The sequence below is a fragment of the Cricetulus griseus genome (genome assembly GCF_003668045.3).
Source record: "Cricetulus griseus strain 17A/GY chromosome 1 unlocalized genomic scaffold, alternate assembly CriGri-PICRH-1.0 chr1_1, whole genome shotgun sequence".
NCBI lineage: Eukaryota > Metazoa > Chordata > Mammalia > Rodentia > Cricetidae > Cricetulus > Cricetulus griseus.
The window spans coordinates 195,075,613-195,091,995 of record NW_023276807.1 but is presented as its reverse complement, the minus strand read 5'-3'; positions in this window follow the sequence as shown (position 1 = coordinate 195,091,995).

The following is a 16,383-nucleotide window of genomic DNA, read 5'->3' as shown; positions in this document are numbered from 1 at the left end:
GCAACAGAATTCTTGTATGAATTCTGGAGGGCAAACCACATTCAAATACACCACAAAGCAGCTGTCTCCATTGCTATGTGTTCTATGCCAGTGTGAAATCTGGCTCCCCTACCTTCACTTTTAATACCCTGAGATCAAAATCTTCCTACCATTGTCTTTGCTCTGCAGATGGCCTCTTCCCTATCCCAACAAACCTCAACACCCTTTCAGGGATGGCTCTTCAATCTGTGCAGACTGCAGCACCACATGCTGGGCTGTCCCACACCCCTCAGCAGAGTGATGGAGTCCTCTCAGAATCCACAAAAACTGCCTGAAGGTGTGTTTCTGGCAGCTGGGACAGGGGACACTCTTTCTAGTCTTTCCCATCTCAAATATTGTCCCGGGTGTGAAATCTGCTGCACTTCTGGATTTGTGCACATTGCCGGGGTGGATGAATGGGATGCTGCAGGCTTACTTTAGATCTGTGTTAGAGGTCAGGAATGCTGAGAGGGCAGGGAGGAAGTGAAGGAAAAAGAGTCAGGGTGGAAAGGGTGGAGAGAGAGAGAAAGAGAGAGAGAGAGAGAGAGAGAGAGAGAGAGAGAGAGAGACAGAGACAGACAGACAGACAGACAGACAGACACAAAGAGAGAGACAGAGAGAAAAATCATACAGCTGAGATGTTTGTTGGCAGACAGTTGCTTGTATACAGGTTGCCACAATAATTACAGCCTGAGAGGATGTGAGATGGCCCATACAAGATGCTTGACATTGCCTCAAAGAAAAGGTTCATCTTATTCTGTCTTTTCTTATTTAACACTGCCTTTTTTTTTTTTTTTTTTTTTTTTTTTTTCCGAGACAGGGTTTCTTTGTGCTTTGGAAGCTGTCGTGGAACTACCTCTTTGAGACCAGGCTGGCCTCGAACTCACAGAGATTTGTCTGTTTCTGCCTCCCAAGTGCTGGGATTAAAGGCGTGCGCCACCAACACCTGGCTTAACACTGCCTATTTTTAATTTTAATATTTAACCTATGCAGAATTTATTCTTAAGTATGATGCGAGGTGGGGAATATAATTTATATATTTTTTCTTGGTGGAGTTGCTGTTCCATTCTATCCACATTGTTCCAGAATGGCATGGAGTTCTTTTATTTTCATCTTAGAAAGTCTCATGCATGTATACAGTTTATCTCAACCACATCCATACCTTCAACTTACAGGCACCAGACCCTAATAATGCCTCCAAACTTCATATCTTTTTTTGATAACTCATCTTATAAATACATTAACATTTCAAGTATGATGTGTTTGTTTCATCTCTCTCCTATTACTTTCTTTTTGGGTCTTATACTATTTTGATTATTTAAGTTTTGCAGTGCATTTGCATACATACAGAGCAAATATTTCTTCAGCCATCATGCCTCTTTCTGGAGATTTACAAGTAGCTTACTTTTGCAGAGGAACTTAGGGATATTAGTATGTGTGTAGCTCTCTTTTAACTTTATCAGAGCAGTGGTTCTCAACCTTCTTAATGCTGCAACCCTTTAATACAGTTCCTCATGTTGTAGTGACCCCCGACCATAAATTTATTTTCGTTGCTATATCACAACTGTCATTTTGCTACTGTTATAAATCATAATGTAAATATCTGGGCCTTCCTATGGTCTTAGGTGACCCTTGTGATAGGGACCTTTGGCTCTAAGGGGTCATGACCCATAGGTTGAGAACCACTGATCTAGGGACAAGGTCCAGTACTTGGACTTTTTGTTAAGCAGCAAATCTCTCTTTCATGGATGGCCACAAGACATAGAATTAGAAGGCACCAAGACAGGTGGTAGCACTCGACATGCCACTGCCAGTCTTCACATGCCACCACAGCCACCTCTGACAGGAGGGAAGCATGGCTATGCTGCAGACGGAAAGTAGAGTTTAGGGAGCTTCCCTCCAAGCTTTTGCACACTAGCATTGGGAAAGGGACTGAAATGCCATTTTGGATCCAAAAGTTCTTTTGAACCAATTCTGGAATCCGGATTTCAAATGGAAACCCTGGGAGCTGGTGTGTTTAAACCCATTTTAATAGAGGCTCTAGGAAGAATTTTCTATTCGGGAAACCAAGGGGAATATAGGGAAAACCCAATGAGGAATCTGCCATTAGGGTCTTCAAATAGCCTAGTGTCTGAGTTCATTTTCAATTGCCATGACAGAATACCTGGGAAGTTTATGAAGGAAAAGAGTTTATGGGGGTAGCTACTCTGGAAGTTGGAAGTCATATATCAGGCAAAAGAGTCTGGTGAGGGCCTCAGATCATTAAAACAAGGTACAAATGTAGGTGGCAATGCAGCACATGCAGAAGAGAGAAGACACAAGGGTGAGCCTCACTTCCCACTGCCTGTGCTAGTGAGCATGAGTGCGTTTCCACAAGAAAGGCACTCATCTTCCTGTGCCAGCGATCTTCACGTTGCTTTGACCTCAATGTCCACTAGAAATGACTGAGGAGTGGGAAGGCTTCTCTGGGCTTGCCCGTTCAGGGCTTTCAACCCATCGTGCTAGGGAAAGCAGGGCAGCTCGGTTGATGGTGTCAGGAGCCTGTGGCAAAAGACAGGTTCACGTGGAAGCAGAGAATGCTTTTGAACCAAGGACCAAGCATAAGCCACTCCCTCCAACTAGGCCCCGCCTCCTAAAGTTCCATGAACCTGTTGGGGGACATTTCACATTAACAATCTAACCAACTCTTAAAAGCCTGACCATTAACTGTTGCCATGATGGCAATCAAATTCCTATCTGATGGGGCAAGCAAGATGGCTCTGTGGGTAAAGGTGCTTGCCACCAAGGCTGATGACCTGAGTTCAATTCCTGGGACCCACATGGTGGAAGAAGAGAACCGATTACCTAGTGTTGTCCTCAGACCTCCACATACTACTCTGGAATGTGCACCCACACCCTCTCATGCCCACCCATATCCACACACCACCTCCCACACAAAACAGATACAATAAAAACTTCAAAAAATATCCAACCTGAGTCTGGGAAAGGACAAACCATATTATCAGTCATGTCCCTGAGACAAACAGGGGACATGCCAAACTCTGCCTTCTCATTGTTATCCCTCCTTGGCCCTGCTGGTGGCTGATGTTCTCACACATTATCCTGCCCACTGCTGGCCTAGCCTGACCCCCTCCCCTTGAGGCTGGGTCTCAAGTTATACCTGAATCTGTCCTCTGTTCTATTTACATCCTTTCAAGCCTGGGCCATCTGAGCTCTGTAAAAGCACCTGGGGACAAAATTATGCAAATGCAAAGACCTGGGTTCTTGGGGTAAACACCCCCCCAACTCCCCCAAGACGCTCTTCCTTCTGGTAAATCTTCACTATTGGAAAGTGTTTATTTCTTGGCATGAAGAAGAAAACAGAACCGAATGTCTCCATGGTGCCAGGATTGCACAGCTTACCTTATCTGACCTCCACAGGAGCCTTGGAAGAAGGATGCTTCTATCCATCTTACAGAAAAGGAAACCAAGGTTATTGAGTTTACAGAGCTTATGCTAAATCATGCAGCAGGTTAATGGTGCAGCCAGGCAAACACTCAGGCCCATAGACACCATACTAACATCTTCCATGTGTCAGGCACCATGCTTTGGGTGCATAGCTGTGTACCTACCTATTGGCCAGGATTTGAGCAGATCTGATCTGAAGATCCCTATTTTCCTCCCAGCCTCTCTCCATTGCAGACACAATGTGCATAGATTTTTGGAGGCTGGCTCATCTATGGAACTGGGAGTGCTTGGAAACACACTGGAGAGGTGAGGATGCAGGCAGCCTAAGATGGAGTCTTCTGCTGTCTGCTGGGCCAGGTGAGTGAGCATCCTTTGCTTGTTTCTTTCTTTCCCCTTGGCTCAAAGAAAGAAGGATGTTTTGGGTTTTGCAAAGACAGACAGCGGACTTTTGACAGCCTGCAGGCTACTTTCCCCCCATTCAGATGGATCAAACTCACAGAACATCTCTCCCCAGCTGCAGGCTTGTGGAATAGGAAAACCACTCATTTCCCTCCGAGAGAGAGGCGCCCAAAGCAGATATTTCAATATATTCCAATTTAGCCGAGGGAAGCCAGAACATGGATGTTGTTGCCAAGGAAACCACCTCCTTCCTCCCAGTGTGCTGTGCATACGTGTATCACTCCATCTCTTGGCTCTCCAAGGTAATATCATAGCTCTGTGCTTGGGGGAGGGTTTTTTAAAAAGGCATATAAAACCTCTTAGCATAGAGAAGATTCATTAAATGACCTCACTCCAGAAAAGCTTAAATTATTCTTTTTAGACCCTTTTATGCTGAAGACAGGGAAATGGCTGAGTCAGTCCTATCTCTTGTAGCCCAGATCAGTGTCTGGGCAGAAAGGTTTTTTTCAGAAATAAACAAATTAGTATTGGGAAGTGCAGACTGGCAAGTGTGTGTGTAATAATAAGGAGGCCGTCCTGTGGCTCCAATGTCACTGGCTAATTCCTGTGAGATAATCTGCCAAGACTACCTTGATCCACAGCCTTCCTGGGTGGGAGGCCACACTTCACAGAGCAGGCCTCAAAGCTGAGACAAGAGACAGTCACTATTGCAAGGACACCTGTCAAAAGGTCCAGGAATTGCGTGAGGATTTCTGTTGTCCAATCTGTTGTGCCTTAGGCTTTTTTTTTTTTTTTTTTTTTTTGTCCCTAGCTGTTATCTAGTCTGAGTCTCCCTTCTCTCCTCATTCCTGCCTGCTCTGCGGCTGAATGTAAATGTTTCTCTATTCACTGCCCCAGGCCAATCCAACACCATTCTCACTTCTCATCACACAAGTCCCAAGTTGTTCTGCTTTCTTTCAGCCCTTCCAGGCTTCTGGTGCTGGGATGTACCCTGTCCGTTGGACATACAGATGAACATTGGGATCCCTCTTTCAATTAGTGGCATAAGCTGAGGACTTTGTTTTACATGTTATAGGGTCTTCTATAGGGACAATTTTGGTTGTGATATCATAGAAGAAGGGCATTCATGTCTAGTAGGCTTAAGAGACCCAGATACTGCTACTCAGGACACCTCTACAGTTAGTAATTTGTTACCCCAAACCCAACAGTGCCAAGGCTGAGAGATGCTGGCTTCTCCCCATCCACTTTGTTCACTCATTAAAAAAAGATTTATTTTATTTTATGTGTACATGTGTGGGCCTGGTTGTATATATGTGTACCATATGCATGCAGTGTCTGCAGAGGTCAGAAGAGGGTGTTGGATCCCCTGGAACTGGAGTTACAGGAGGTTGTGAGCCATTGATGTCTGGCTTGTGACTGGAACCTGGGTCCTGTATAGAAGCTCTCAACTGCTCATCCTTCTCTCCAGCCCCACTTCTTTTTATATGCCCATTCCTTTTAGGTAAATATTTATTGTCTAATTACTATGCACCATCTTGTAAGCCCAGGTCTAGAGACATAAACTGAACAAGATGGATGTAGTATTTCCATTCTATCATTAGAGCCCATAATTAGGGCTGGGACAATCATCTATTTTGGACTTGCTGACCTAGTTCTGAGGTCCTCCTAGCACTCACTGTGACTTGTTCTAGCTACTGGTTAGAGTGCGGGACTTTTACAGCCACCCATCCAGTGTGGTTGCAGGACTTGGTGTAGTCCCCCCATGGCTTCCTCCCCATATAAACTTCAGGCTCTCTTAGTGTAAGCTTTACTGTAGCAGCAAGCATGCTGGGACAATATAAAACAATCTGAGATGGGACAAAGACCAGGACTCTGTCATCTTCCAAGGCTCCAGTTGCCTCCTTGTCTCTTCTGGTAGGGACTCTGGGACAGCAATGTCATGACATGTTTGCTTTCTAGGTGGGCCTTACAGATCCTCATCTCCCAGATTCCTGCTTCCAGACACTTCTCTGATAGCGTATCTCTGTGAAGTTGTTCGGGGTTTAGACTTTGAAACCAGATGATCCATAGCACTTATTTACAATGTGACATTGGACAAGTTACTTCAGTTTTCTGAGCCTTATGTTCCTCTTCTGTAAAATGGGCCTAATAATAATTGTACCTATTTTTGCACAGTTATTGTAAGATTGAAGGTGCTGTTTCACGTGGAGTTCTTGGTTCATAGTAAGTTCCTGTAAGTTATGCTGCCATTATTGCTGTTAGTGTTTCTACAGCCTGTTTGCTCAATAGATACAAAGCAAAATCTTCAGCCCCTCTCTGTATCCCACAGGCCATCTATTTGCCTCAGTGGCACTCAGCCATGCTAAAAGTAACATGAACCTTCTAGCCGAGAAGCCACTGGTGTTGTCTGGCATGTTGAAGTTTTTTACAGGTAGAAGGAAGAGGGCAAGGCTGTGGAAGCAGACTATGTGATGAAAATATGCCTGTTACAGGTCACTGCCCCCTGGACTCACAGTTGCCTTTGCATGGCAGTGTCCTGCATCACATGACCTTCATCAAGAGGACTGGATGAGGTAGACTTCCTGACATCCTGCCATTGTGGAGGGAAACTGGACCTTCCTCCTGGTTCCAGGGCCACTGTGAACAGTGGGTGAGATTCCGGGCTGGGAATGATATTGGTGTGTACAGGTGCAGGGAAGGGAAGTCTCTTTTTGTGAACATTCGTTACTTCTCTAATTGTTGTGATAAAACACCGGAGAAAAGCAGTTTGAAGGAAGGGTTTGTTTTGGCCTTTGGTTTTAGGGAATACAGTCCATCTGAGTGGGGGAAGGTTTAGCAGTATTAGCAGGTGGTGGTTTTCATTGCATCCACAATCCAGAATCAGAGAGCAATAAATGAATGCTAGCATGTAGCTTGATCTCTCTTTTAATTCTATTCATGATCCCAGTCCAAGTCACAGAGCTGCCACAATTGAGGTGAGTCTTCCCAATGTAGCTAAATTAATCTGGATTAACCCTCTCGGGCATGGCCACAAGGTTTTCTCTTAGATGAGTTTAGATCCTGTCAATTTGTTGGCCATCACAGCAGGCCAAGAGGCTGGTGTGTGTCACCTCATGTTACCTTCCAATCACACCGTGGAAGAGAGCTGTTGCATCCCCTGCTCAGAGTGTCCCAGCCAGAATATGATAGTCCAGGATTGGCTGGTGCGGTTTGTCTGCCTTTACAGCTCACACTGTGACCTTGTATTTTATCTTCCTGGGTTGCTATAAAATAATACCATGGGCTTGGTGACTAATGTGGGGCAGGTACTTATTTCTCACTGTCTTAGAGGCTTAAAGCCCAATACAAAGATGTTATCAGATTTTGTCTGATGTAGGCCCACTTGCTGCTTTGAAGATGGTATCTGCTTGCCATGACCTCATATGAAGAGATGAAGAGTCTCTCTGGTATCACTTTCATAAGGACACTAATGCTGTTTGAGATGGCACTACCCTTATAGCTCATTTATCCCTTACTCAAGGCCCCACCACCTAGTAGCAATGCTTTGTAGATTAGAATCCCAGTCATGGTTTTGAGAAGGCTGTCAACATTGCCTCTGTAACATATGTGTTGTTGCTTATGACCAACTGGATGAACTCCATTGCACAAAAAAACTGCCACCATGGGCTCCCTATCTGGTTATCTTGGGTGATCAGGGTCAGTACAGGTGCTCTGTCAGCTACAAGACATTTATAGTTCCTATGCAGATAGGCTGTGGCTATCTGTTGCAAGGGCTCTGGGCCTACCACTGCCTTGGACTCAGAGAACCTTCTGCTTTATGTCCAGGAGACATCCTGGGAAACAGTGACACATGTCAGGACCCATGGTTCATGCTGACAGTTCCTTCCATCTTATCCTTTCCTCCCCTTACCCACCTGCTAATCTCACTTTCACAACCCGCCACCCTGCTCTATTCCCCTCCTCAGCCCCTTCTTTTGTACCTTATGATGTGGAAACCTGGGTGAGTAAAGTCATTAAAGTCATTATTCCTTGCACAGAAATGTCATTCACCCTATTCATATTTAACATTCTCCCCACTTGATCTTTTGATGCTTTTAAATGCCTAATATGGCATTATGCATACACACACACACACACACACACACACACACACACACACACACACACACACAGCCCTCAATGGGGAGGGTTCTTTCTATAGAGTTGTCTTTTCTCCTGGCAACATGAGGAGACTCTTTATTACCTATTTATTAATTTATAAAACAATTCTTACATTTTGGGGATTGATTCTGTCTGATGCTGACTATAAGTGTTAATGGGAACTGGAGAATTGAGTGACATTGGGATAGGAGAAGGTACTACAAAGTTCTGGGTTCATGCTCTAATAGTAACTTATTATTTCTGGTCCAGATGTCTATCTGTAAAACAGCTCCATACCCCGTGGTCTGTTAAGTCCTCAAATTTAATATTATTTGGGTTATTGGGGGGGGCGTAAGCGATGTTAGCAACAGCTTTACATTCTAATATACTTCAAGAGGGATGTTCGAGAGGAGGTAAATCAAAGACAGAGGGGCATCTTGAGAGCAGGCCCTCTCCTTAGCTCTTTGTGAAGGGAGAGAGGTCAGAATGACTGTCAGTGTTTCTCTTCTCACCTCCAGATTTGGATGCCAGGGACAGGTTGCTGCCAATTGAGAGTCTTTTTGCTTCACTTAGATTGAAATCATGGTGGGCAGCCAGGCGTTGGTGGCACAAGCCTTTAATCCCAGCACTTGGGAGGCAGAGGCAGGCGGATCTCTGTGAGTTTGAGGCCAGCCTGGTCTCCAGAGTGAGTGGCAGGATAGGTTCCAGAGCTACACAGAGAAACCCTGTCTCGAAAAACCAAAAAAAAAAAGAAAGAAAGAAGGAAAGAAGGAAAGAAGGAAGGAAAGAAGGAAGGAAGGAAAGAAAGAAAGAAAGAAAGAAAGAAAGAAAGAAAGAAAGAAAGAAAGGAAGGAAGAAAGAAAGAGAGAGAGAAAAAGAAACCATGGGTGGGCAAGGGGAAGGGCTGGTCTTCAGCAGATGGAAAAGTAGGCGATAGATGGGAGCATCAGCAGGTGGTGCCCTCTAGTGCCACAGACATTTGGTATTGGACCCTATATCCCAACAAGTGTTACAGCTCTGCTGTGGGCCAAGGAAGTTGTGATTTTCCAGCCTTTCGTTGTGGTTAACATCTAGGCAGGCCTACATACTAGAATTCCTCAGCCCTTACTTGCAGCCACTGCAGGCAATCATGTGCACGTCCCAGAAGTTGGGATCACTAAGCCCTTCCTTAACCAGGCCAGTGTTATAGCTCTCTGCCTAAGGTGTGAGACCCAGGGCCCTGAAGACGTGGCAGCTCTCTGGACTGCTCCTGGTTCTCAGGGCCTTTTCCCTTGTTCCTTACTGTCGTTTATCCCTCAGCCTCAGTTCTCTGCCTTCTCTGGACATCTCTCTGCTATCCATTGCCCTTCTTCTACCTACCCTAGCCTCATAAGAACCACTCAACTGCTTCTATCCTCTTGCTCTTTTTGCAAATGGGCTGCCCACGGCTCATCTGTCATTGCCACTGACCCCTCTACTGCTGCTTCCTCTGTGTCACCAGCTAGCACTCCCTACTGAAAGCAGTCAAGGAAAGACCACCATGGAAAGGCCCAATGCTGTGAAACCAGCAGCCCAGGGAAGGGTCCAACAGCTGCTAACTAGAGACACAAACTGGCTCATCCCATCTCAGTGACCCTGGGCAACCTGCTTGCATAAGTTCCAGACCAATCACAGCCATTTGTCTTTTTGCACCATTCCGTTATTGACACTTAGATTTTGCACCATTCACAGCTTTACCTGTCAGCATCAGTCATAATAGCCCCTCTGCTAGGTGACCAGGGCACATGCTCCCTCTCTAGAAATGGTTGCAGGATCATCCAGAGTTCATGGTGGCTTGCCATACCCAAGTTTGTTACAAATTATTTCAAACAGCCTAGGCTGAGGCTGATTATTGCTTCAGGAGCAGCAATAATCAATTGCAATCTTTGCTTAGTTGTCTCAACACATTCATGGAGTGTTTAAGATGGCTGATGCTGGCCTAAGAGTGGCCCACTTAGCTGTTTGACTGACAGTATTTTTTCTTCTTCTTCTCAGAACAGCCAGGTAAGCAAGGCAACAAGGGAGGAGAGAGTCCAGTAGCTGCTAACTGGAGAATCACACTGCCCCATCTCCCAAAGCCTTTGCTTATTTGCAGGATAATGAGCACCAGAAGTGCTTATAAATATAAATTTAAAGACCTTGTCATTAGCACTAATTATGATTTTGATTTTAAAATTGTGTGTGTGTGTGTGTGTGTGTGTGTGTGTGTGTGTGTGTGTGTGTGTACAGATGCACTTAGAGGATTAAAGTCAACTCCAATCCAGGTATCCTACACCAGGCTGCAACTGAAAACCAGCAGATATGCAGGGAAGCACCATGAAGGAGCTATGGCAGTGAAGGGTATGATCTGGCCTGCAGAACAGAGTCACAGTGGCTGGGGCCCACACTGCTTGCCCTGCTGGAAGAATGAGAGCTTGGAGCAATCCTGCTGCTCAGAGGCTGCAAGGACAATGGTCATGCCCTGGGAGCTTGGGTGCAGCCGACATCAAGGACAGGAGATGTGCAGCCACCTGGAGCTCTCATGGATCCTGCCCCTGGATGCCCTGCCTAGCTGTAAGATCATCCTGGCTCTGAGCAACAGCAGGATATCCATGATGAGTCTTGGTGATGGTCCAGCATTTATAGTGCCTCAGAAACCAGAAACCTTGAACCAGACCAATGACTCATGGCATTGAGTATTTGCATGTAAAGCTGTTTGGGCAAAAAAATACACTGTGGGACACACTGCAGTTTGCAATGTCACACTGATGAACAAATATGTGATGGAGAGGTAGGAAAAATGGAGGAATGAAGTGACTGGTACCCAGTGGAGAGAGGTGGAACTGGAGATGCTATGGTGGTGGCAGATGTGGGAGAAGGCTTCCCAGGGTACAGGGGAGAGTGAAGTTGCCAACAAGGGCCAGCAGGGTGGTATGCAGCAGCCTAGGAGCTTGTATCGGCTTTGCCCCTAAATATGCCACCCAGCCACATGATCACCCTGGCTCTGAGCAATGAGAGGATGTCTGAGATGGAGAATGGTTCATTTTCTGGATTGGGCCTCTTCAAAAGTCCCCCAGGGTCCATGCTGCCCCAGAGACCATCTATCTTGCCATCAGTGATCCATGTTATGTCTGGGGGATATGCTGGTGCCGTGGTCTGTACTGCCCATTGGCTGTGTTGATGCCCAAGGTCCATGAGATGCCTGTAGTCTGTGCTCCTACAGGAGGCCATGTTGATATCCGTGGTCTGGACTGCCACCAGAGACCATGCTGAAGTCCATGGTCCATGCTCATGCCAGTGAAAGTCCATGATCTTTGCTGCGGCTGACTGTAAAGGGCAAAGAAGCTTCTTTTGCAGTGGTATTGATGACTTCAGGCTCACAGTTGAGAATGTCACATAGAAGGCTTCTGTGACAGCCTCTCCCCCTCATTATCCCCCCTCCCCTGAGAATAAGAAACAGTCTAGACAGGGAATAATTGAAGATAACTCTTAGCAGTTGTGATAGGGATGCTGAAGTGTAGCTCTTCCCAGTTGATGGCTTCTGGTGAGGGTGGGGATGGGGAAGGACTCAGTTTTCTTTAAGAGGCTGGCCACTGGGAATTTGACCATGCTCTAGTGAGTATATGGGCAACAAAATTGGACTTTTTGTTGTTTGTTTCTGTTGTAGTTTTTCTGGTTTTTTTTTCTCTTGGGAAATGTCACAAGGGTGGGAGGGTGGACATGGAAGGACTGGGAAGTGAATGTGATCAGGGTGTATTTTGTGAAACTCTCAAATAATCAATAATAATATTGTGTTGGAAAAAATTATAAAAAAAGTCAACTCCAGATATCTTGGCATCTTTTCCTCTACTATTTTTTAAAAATGTGTCTTTCATTGAACCCGCAGAGCTTACAGGTTCATCTAAACTGGCTAATGAGCTCCATGAATCAGTAGTCCCCATTGCCTTGTTTCTGGGGTTCCATATGCACACCTCTACGACTGGATTTCACAAGGGTGCTGGGGATCTAAACTCTGTTCCTCAGGCTTGTGTGGCCTTATGCAGCAGACACTTTTCCACTTGAGCCATCTCCCTAGATTGTGTTTTTCAAATACAAGGATCTTAACAATGGTTCCCTGGTGCTCTGGGGAGAGGTGGGTCTCCCTTAACTAGCTCAAGATATGTGTTGGATCAGTTTGGGTCACATACCCAAGGAAAGAGCTGAGTGTTTTGATTGACAGTTGTACTACAATTCCTTCCAGTGAGGGAAAGGGGTTCTTCAAAGTAAGGCTATTTCTAGGAATAAATTTCTTAGTAGGTGAACTATTTGGTGCCTTCCATACCTTTCAGACAATGGAAGCCTGTGATACCCCAGACAGAGGACAAGAGGAAGAGGTTGGGCTTTTTGGTTTTTAATCTTTCCCCAGCAGGTACAAGTCTGGGCCTCTGAAGTTGCCTACTCTCCCAGGGGGAGCCCAGCTCTTCCTGGAAAATACTCTAGCATAAATGTTTGTGGCTTTGTGAACCATACAAATCACAATACTATGAGAGCATTCATGGAGAGAATCTAAGAGAATAGGTGTGGCTATTTCCCAACAAAGCTTTATTTACAACAAAAGGAGCAGCAGGCTAGATTGGACCTGCAGCCATGGTGTGCTAGCTCTGGGCCCCTGAGACAATGGTTGCCCTGCTTGGCAACTGTACCAGGCTCTTCCCAGGACCAAATGGAAGATTCAGATGCCCAGGACCCACTGTGAACATGAATTAATTTTTACAGGTAGATTTGTGCATCTTTACTTTTAACAATTGCCTTCTGGATTCTGAATTACACACGATTATGAGGTGGTCTTTAAGACTCAGCCTTGGACTGCTGCCAAGGGCTATGTCTGGGTCCATGGCACTACTACAGCCAGGGTCTGTGGTGATATTTATGGCTTCTGAAACCGTTGAATGTCATGTTTATGCCAGGGGTCTGGGCTGCCACTGATCTGGCTGGCCTGTGTTGGCCTGTGCTTCCACCATGCCACATGTCTGGGTCCACGTACCTGGTGCAGCTTGGGTCTCTGATGATGTTCATGGCCCATGTTGTCACAGGGAGTCATAGAACCATGCATGTTGAAATCCAAGGGCCATGCTGAGCCAGCCCCTCCTTTCATTGACTCTGGGATAGCTGACCCTACCTCTTGCTAGACACTATAGCAGGAGAGCTGGCCCTGCTCCTTATCATGGCGTGGGAGAGCTGTCCCTGATGACATGGGCAACCTCTGCTGCTTGCCTGAAGGGGGTGGTCCCAGTGACCAGGACCAACCATGTCGGCTATCACCCAGACTCACATCCTGGGCCTTGGGTTGGCCCACCCTAACATCTACCTCATCTACGACCTGCTGGAGTGTGTGAAGAGACTGGTCCTATGGAAAGAAAACAAGATCCCCATGACTTGGGGCAACAGCAGGATATCCTACAGGGTAAAGTGATGATAGTGTACCAGAGGCTTTGAACCAGACTAATGACTGGTTGCAATGAACATTTTGTGGGTGGAGCTGATTGGACAAAAGGGTATACTTCATGAAACACCACAGCACTAAGTGCCACTAGGATGAATGAAACGCTACAGCAAAGACGGAGAAGCAAGGTGGTTTTTGTTTGTTTTGTTTTTAATTGATTTGGTGGGGAGGTTTCTTTTGGAGGGGATGCTCAAGGGCTAAGGAAGGATATAGAGGAACTGGGAGGTGAACAGGACTGGGGTGCCTAATGCAAAATTCCCAAAGAATCAATAAAGAATTCTGTTACAAAAAATAGTGAGAAAAAAAAGAATCAACTTTGAAGACAAAATGATCTTACATGAAATGCAGATATAGTCGATGAAGAGTAGTGATCATGGGAGTGGTGTGAGGCTAAGGATGGAATGCTGTTTGCAGGGCAGCTGTCCTGGACAAGCCCAAGGCTGCTCTGGACATGAAGTCTGGCTGCCTGTCTCAGTTACCCTGGATTTTCCTCACTGTTCCTCTCTTCCCCCATCCTGGGTTCTACCAGGAGGGGAGTTGATTAAAATTCCAGGGGTGAAATCTGAGCTACTCAGTTCTCCAGCAGGAGGCAGGCAGGCCTCCGAAGGTTTTCTGTGCTGCCATTCTGCAAGAGTAATACCTATGAATTGTTTTTTTCTCCCTGACCCCCTCAGTTTCCCCTTCTACTCTGAATGCCCTTTTTCTTTCATTCAGACCTGCTTATCACAGACCCTTCCTCTCACTTTCTGGTGACATCCAGGCTCTGACAAGCCTAGGGCCTTTTTGCTGTGATTCTTAATAGGATCAAGATCCTGGGATGTCTCTCTCCCATTTCTCCCCTCTTTCTGTGTTTTCTTTTCTCACAAACACACACCCCTAAAACCTGTAAGGTCTCTTCTCTCTAGGGACACAGCTTGTTGCCAAGAGCAAAGATGTTCCAGTCATACACAGAATGAGCTCTTAGCATCTGAGTCTGGACCAGAGCCTCTAACAAGCTATGCTGCCCACCTTGGGCCCAGGCACTTGTTGCACTGGGAAGCACCTGTCACCTGACCAGTTTTCAAATTTCCTTTTGGCAACAGTGTACCTTTATTCACTGGAACTCACTACACCCCACTCTGAGTCCATGTAGACAGGTGGGGTAGCTTCAAGGTAGACATGTGACCCCTGCCTGGCAAATCTTTGCATCTGACTCTTCCAACCACACTGACTGTTCAGGGATGGGTAGGTAAATTCTAGTCTGGGATTTCTTGGAGGAGAGAACTTTTCCCAAATGAGGTTGGGATGCTGTCAGCTTGGGGCTGTTGGAACCCACCAACACAGGGAATAGGAAGTCAAGAAAAACTCACTGAATGGTTCTGAGAGAGAGAGAGAGAGAGAGAGAGAGAGAGAGAGAGAGAGAGAGAGAGAGAGAGAGAGAGAGAGAGAGAGAGATCAGGCCCAGTGGGATTCAGTGGAACTTGAAGCCAGACCAGCTTGTGGTCCAGCTTTCACTCTTTCTTTGTAGCACTTTAAACAGATGAATTGGAAAGCTTTCACCAACAAGTTCAGACTCATTCTCACCCAGAGCAGCACAACAGTAAATCTCAGCAGGGTGAGTCCCAGGCTTGAGGTACCCAGAAAGCTTGGCCAGAGCAGGTGCTGACTATGCCCTGGGTTTCAGCTATTTAGGCCACATTGAAATCTACTCTAGTTTCATTTCTGTTGCTGTGATAAACACCCTGACCAAAAAGCAACTCTAGGGGAGTGTGGGTTCGTTTGCCTTACGATTCCAGGTCACAGTCCATCATGGATAGAAGTCAAGGCAGGAACTCATACAGTGAAATCACATCCAGTCAAGAGCAGAGAAAAACAGATCCACCTATTCTATCTACTTGCTTGCTACCAAGCTACCTCTCTTCACTCCGTATACAGTGTATGCCGTAGCCTAGGGAATGGTGCCGCCCTCAATGGATTAGGCCAGGTCAAGACAATCCCCAATAGGCCAACAAAGCATGCCCACAGGCCAACCAGATCTGGATAATGCCTCATTAAGACTTTCTTCCCAGGTGACTCTAGGTTGTGTCGAGTTGACAGTTAAACTATCACAAAATCATATGCAAATTTATTTTGTTTCAGTTTTTGTGATACTGGGTGTCTAATTCAGGGCCTTGCCCATGGGAGGCAGGCACTCTACCACTGAGCTATAACATTAGCTGAGCTTTTATTTTTATTTTTGTTTCACAAAAAAGCAAGCAAATAACATGACCCTTGGTAATCCTGCTGGTTGCGGGCTGATCTGGGGACATCTTAGCCTTAGCTTAGCTTCCTCCCTCTTTACCAGTCACCTGAATACAGTCCTTCCATCCTAGGTTGAGTCTCCTCACTCCACCTATCCAGTTTTGAAGCTGTGAGCCTTCTTCCTCACTCTCTTCAATGTGGCTTTATATATCCAGCCCCACTCAGAACTGTTTGGCTTAGATCTCAGCCTTACATTGAATCTGAGTTAGTCTTGGTTTCCTTGCCTGTAAGATGGTAGTGAGGCATGCTCTCACATGTAAAAATATCCTCAAGGGTTTGAATGTGAGGGAGGACCCTGAATAGCCCACTGAGACATTAACTCCTAAAAAGAAGAAAATCAAAGGCACAAAGTTGTCTTCAGGAGACAGTGGCCAAGAGACTAAGGAGCTGCATAAGGTCTATCAGATGGGTGCCTTGTCAGCCAGGAGACTAGAGTGTGGCCCGGAGTCCTTGATGACTGCATGGAGTCCCATCTGCTTGTGTGTGCTGCAGAAGGACACACAAGAGCCAGACACCCTTGGCTCCTCTAGGAACACTCTGAAGGATTGGTTTCCTTCAGAGTGGTTGTCAACCACAGGAAGAGAAGGTTCTAGTGACATGACAGAAAAATCTGCAGATGA